Source organism: Parus major, chromosome 7 (assembly GCF_001522545.3).
Source record: "Parus major isolate Abel chromosome 7, Parus_major1.1, whole genome shotgun sequence".
Classification (NCBI taxonomy): Eukaryota; Metazoa; Chordata; class Aves; order Passeriformes; family Paridae; genus Parus; species Parus major.
The window spans coordinates 35,637,625-35,643,624 of NC_031776.1; positions in this window are offsets into that span (position 1 = coordinate 35,637,625).

Consider the following 6,000-nt stretch of genomic DNA (forward strand, 5'->3'; position numbering starts at 1 on the left):
CATCCCCAAAACCCTTTGGAGGCTTAATGAAAATGAGAAGTAATTTCCTCTGCAGATTGAAAGCTGTACACTTAGCATGGACTCTCCTCACCACAAAGATCATTTTCAGTGGATCATTTTCAGGGAAAATTGGCCAGAAGATGTCTCTGAAATTGCTGTGTATCTCTGATTTCGTGTAGTCTAATCCTCATCTAATTACTTAAAAAACCTTTAGCTGGAGCTTCGAACTTTTAATGGATTCTGGGAAAATGTGAGGTGCAGAGGAGGATTCCATAAACTCCCAAGGCTTTGATGGTAAGTGCCAGATGTGGAATGGCTTTCATTTAAAGGATTAGTGGTGATGAAACCTTCTGTGAAGCAGAACTGGAATAGTCATTGCAGAATTTGGGTGCCTTGAGTGCAGGAAAAGGGGAGGAGTGGTGTGTGATGCTGCAGGCCATGGAAATCTTCATTCAAAAGATAAAAAAAAAAAGAAAATGAGGGACTGGTGCTGTAAAATTGTCCTTTGTCCAGCTGGGAATGGCACTGACAGGTGGTTTTGTGCTGCTTAAACATGGTGAGGATACGATGTTTAATTTGAATTCCCTTATTTGTGCACCTCTGCAGCAGGATTGCAATAGGGATTTCTGTTCTGTTGTTTATTGGGAATATCTTTCAGGTGAGATTGTGGAATCCTGGCTCATCTACAGCAATTTATGCTGGACTTCACATCATGTGCAGAGTTTTGAATGTTGGGAACTAGAAAATGCTGGTTTTTTCTCTAATAAGAAAGATTTATAAATATATAAATTAATAAGATTTGTTTATGTGTGGATTGACTGGAGTTTTGGAGTGTGTTTGTCATCACAAGAGGCTCCCTGGATTTGGCTGAAGAGAAACAGTTTCAAAGCTCACTTCCATGTTTTCTGTTACTCTGAGGGGTTTGCAACATTCACATTTAAATTGAGAGACTGGGAATAACCTTGGTGAATTAAAGCAAGCAAAGTGCTGCTTGGGAAAGAAGGAAGATGAGGGAGAGGGAATTTTTTCCTGAGTAAATTGGGTGAGCTGTGAAGATCCAAGTGATTCCATCTGAGCAGAGGAAGATGGAAAATAATGAATTTCTGCTGATCCAAGGAGCAAATGGTGTGGGAAACATTGGATGTGTTCCTTGCAGGACCCCAGCAGCAGTGGGGGGATGTGGAAATCCCAACTCTGCTTGGGTTGTGCCGTGACAGGAGGCAAAATGTCCTTCCCTGATGCAAGAACTGAACAGAACATTTGATTCTCAAGTGCCTTTCAGGAGGAAAAGGGAGTTTCAGGATCCATTCCCTGTTTTCTCAGTGACCTGCTTGTCTCTCTGTCACCTGTTGTATCTCGAAATGCAATCTCTGTGTCCTTTACATGGTTTTTATTGGTTTAATCTCAAAGAATTAATGAGCACACACATATTTTAATAAATCAGTATGGATTAAACTGATTTTTGAACCCAGTAACTCCAGTTCAAATAAAAATGAAAGAAATTAATGCAGCTGAAGTAGGACTAAAATCTGTCAAGTGACATTGAATTAACCAAATCATTTTTGGAATTCCTGAATCCCAGAATGGTTTGTGTTGAAAGGGATCTTAAAGCTCACCTCTGCTACAGCCAGGGACACCTCCCACTGTCCCAGGCTGCTCCAAGCCCTGTCCAGCCTGGCCTTGGACACTTCCAGGGATCCAGGGACAGCCCCAGCTGCTCTGGGAAATCCATTCCAGGGCCTCCCCACCCTGGCAGCCTCACAAATTTCCTGAAGTTAGGATTGTTTCTACAACTAAGAACAGTAAAATCCATTTAGTCCAGCCTGCCTTCAATCTGTGGCACTGTGGTTTAACTCCAACACAAGTGCAGTTATCTGTCTCTATATGACTCTCATGGTTGGGTTCTTTCTGCCCTTAAACTGAAATTGATGAGTGTGAGAATAATATTTATTATTCCTTTTGTTTATCTCTCTTGTTCAAACTTGGTTGTTTATTCTTTTCTTATCACTATTACATGGATACAGGGTACAAGGAGCTATGTGCACTAAGAAAGGTGAAAAATGGCTAACAAAGATCTTCTTCAAGTGTTTTATATGTCCATTTACCCAATTAACAGGTGCCAAGTAAGTTATTTTTCTGAATGACCCAATGACCCAACACCTGTGTGCTGCTTTGTATTCTCCATCCAATCACCTCCTACTACCCAAAAACCTCTGGAAAAAGAAGATAAAGAAGAAAGAAGGAAAAGAGACAACACCCCAAACCTTCCATCTTGTCTTCTGTTTTCTAAACCAGCTTAAACTTTAACTTTTTCATCCAGTGACATAAGAAACTCTCTAATTTACACATTTACACTCCTAGCTTTTCTATTTAACATTAACAGTTATTTTCAGGATGTTAAATGAAATTCAATGTTTTCTTGGATTCAGAGCCAGGCATCAGAGATAAGGGCACACTCTGTGCCTCTGACTCCAGCAATTACCCAGGAAGGATTGATGGAGAAAATTCCCAGCAAGGAGCAAAGGGAGGAGGGAGGCAATAACTGAGTCAGGTAACAGAATTTGGAACAGATAAACCAGCCTGAATCTGCTGGGAGGCCACAACCTCTGCCTGTCCCTGTGTCTGCTGGAAGTGGCACCAGAAGGTGGCATCAGCTGCCTGCGATGCTCCTTAACTCTTTCTGCATCTCCACAGAGCCTTTGTGGTTTGAGATTGGCTATTTTTAATATTTTTATTTTATTTTAATAAAAATATTTTTATTTATTTCATTTGAGATAGTTATTTTTAGTGTTTCCCTGCCTATTCTGTATTTTTGTGGTTGCTTTTTAACTTCCTATAAGGTAAAGGCAACAGTTCTTTTCTATTATTTATTTATTTGTATATTTTATATATACATATATTTATATTTATTTATTTTTATATTTATTTATATATATATATATATATATATTTTTACTTATTTATATATATATTTTCTTTTTTTTTTCTGAGTTACAACCTTTTCATTTAGACAATTTATTAACCCAAATGTAAAGATGGGAATTGGGGAAAAAAATGTTTTGTTTACTTAACTTCCTATAACATAAACACAACAGTTCTTTTTTATTTATTTATATATTTTTTTTTTTAATTTTTAAATTTTTTGACTGAATTACAGCCCTTTCATTTAGGCAGTTTATTAACCCAAATGTAAAGATGATAACTTGGAAAAAAAGTGTTTTGTGTAGTTAACTTCCTATAACATAAAGGCAACATTTTTTATTTTAATTTTATTTTAATTTTATTTTAATTTTATTTATTCTGAGTTACACCCCTTTTATTTAGGTAATTTTTTAAACCCAAATATAAAGATGGTAATTGGAAAAAACCAATATTTTGTGTACTCACTAACGAGCTGCAACGTTTTGCTGTTTTGTACAGTGGTAAAATCGATTTATTTATTTTGAGCAAACCCCCCCCTTTTTTTTTTAACACAAAATACATGACTGTGCATAACTTGAATAATTTATACAGAGATTAAGATTTATGAGTGTACTTTCCATTTTTTTTAAAGTAAGCATATATTGAAGTGTCCTGCAAATGAGAAAATTCCTGCCAGCACATCCCAAGCATTTTCTCATGGAGTATCTTTGGAGCTCCATTTCCACATCCTGACTTGTGTTGTGGTCTGATCCCAGGGAAATCCTGACCCCAGGAGCTGTTTGGGCTGGGATGATCCTGCTGAGATGTCGCTGCTGCAGATCCTCTTCATTTTGCTGGGGAGTTTTTCCCCTGCCTGCCCAAACGTTCCTCCTGAGCTGTTGGTTTGGCTCCGTGCCTTTGATGATCCCTGGGGATGCAGATTGGATCATTTCTGACCCTCAGTTCCTCCTGGCTGCCTCCTCAGCAGTTCCCAGCTCATTTTTTGCTTGTTCTCCAGCCTGCCTTTATTTATTTTATTCCTTTTAGACATTTTTATGCTCTGCCTTTGCAAACATCCCCTGGTGCGCTCTCAGTGTCTCCTGCTGTCTGTGGGACATTAACTACATTTAAAATCACCTTTTATTGAGGGGATCCCAGCCTTTTGGTCCCTCCTGGGAGAAATCCTTTAGCATCCCTTTCCCCTGAGCCACATCTGAGCACTGATGACACCAAGATATCAAATTTCCTGCCTCGGGATCAATGGGATGTGCATTAACTCTGCTCTCCCTGCTGCCAGCTCCTGCCCTGGCCGGTGCCTGCTCCTGGGATTGTTCAGCACAAATTCAACCTTGCTGCTTCCTCCTGCAGCTCCCACCCAAAACCCATCCCTGGAGCCCACAAGCAGTGAAAGGAAGCGGTGGAAATGCTGAGATGTTCCCTCTGCCTCTGTCCCAGTCCGTGTCCTGCTGCTGTCCCACGTCCTCTGTCACCTGTCCCCAACCTGGTTTTCCTCCTTGGCTCTGCTGGTGGCTCCCCTGCAGAGAAATGGAATTTTGTCATTCCTTTATGATCCCAGTCCTCAAGGAGGGGATTTGTTATTCCTTTATTATTCCTATTCTGATATTTTGGGGTGTTTACTGAACTGAGGTTCAGCTGGGGAATTTCTTCAGGACAAATCAGGACTTGCTCTCCAAGCATATCTGATCTGCCAGGGTGAGCTCAACTGGGCAGCTGGGAAAGTGGGAAAAGGAGATAACATCCAGCTTCTCTTAGTTCTCCCTTTGTGGTGCTGGTAGCAAGGCAATTTTCACATGTTCAGGTGTAAGTAAGCTCAGAAAAACGTGTGTGAGAGTGGATTTCTTGTAAATACACAGCTGAAAAATGCAGTGGTTTGAGAGGTGAATGAAATGAAGTATTTAAGCTTTGCTTTTCTGTATTTTCATGTCTTTTATAAAGCAGGTTCCCACCAAAGTGTCCATCCCACCTTCAGGCACCCAGCCCAGCCCAGGAGAAGCTCACAGACCCGAGGAGGTGCTGATCACTCCCAAATCTGCCTGAAAATCCACGTTCCTACCAGGCTGCTTCACCTAATCTGGTAATAAGTAGTGAAAAAATAGCAGCAGCTGGGTGACAATTCAGTATTGTCTGTGCTCCAGACAATGTCACATTGTTTGTGACAAACCTGCTGAGAAAAGATGGCTCTCTGCATTCTTCCTGATGGCAGATTATACCTGCTCTAATAGAAAAATCGAGTTTTACTTATCTCACTCCAAAATGAGCTCTCCATAATGGAGGAAAATAAGGATTAATTCATCCAAAGGCTTGTCTTTTATGACTAAGCCCCTACTTGTCATGACTAACAAATTTGTTATTCAGGGTAAAAGCTTGAAACATAAGAGAAATAAAAGGGATAATTGGTAATCCAGGGGAATAAATCCCATTATGTAATAATGGCTTATCACATGCTGCACATTGCTAACTCTCCCCCATGGAATTGCTTTTAAGAAGGGTGTGAGAGGTTTTGTTGCCAGGCTGCTCCTCACATCCACCTCAGGTTGTGACTGGAAGAAAGGGAGATTTCCATCAGAATGCTGCAGGATTGCCCACCCTCATCTTAATTGTACAGCTGAGGGTAATGGAATAAAACTCTGGTGCAGAGCAGGAATTGCTGGAGCCTGGGCCATGTCTGCAGCTTCCCAGAAGACATCATGGATGTTTGGATTCTTCTTTGAGCAGGAGATTCTCGTAGGGAGAAACAGATGGAGGAGGAGGAGGAGACTTCCTGTGGAATTTCAGACTGCTTCAAATCACGAATGCAGGGAAATAAATGAGACAGAGAGTTGCAGGTGATTTTAGCAGGTAAGGAAGGAGTTTTTAGGGAAGGAGGATGAGGACAGCACCCCTGGAGAGGAGGAGCAGGCTCCAGATGCTGCTTTTTCCTGATGCTGATTCACTGGCTGCACAAAACTTCTTGTAAATCCAGCAAGGTCAAAGCATCATCCAGAGGCACCACTGCTCCTGCTTTTCCTCCCAGGAATGAGACATGGAGTGATGTTCCAGGAAGAAATATCCTTTAACCTGGTTGTAGATCCAGCTGTG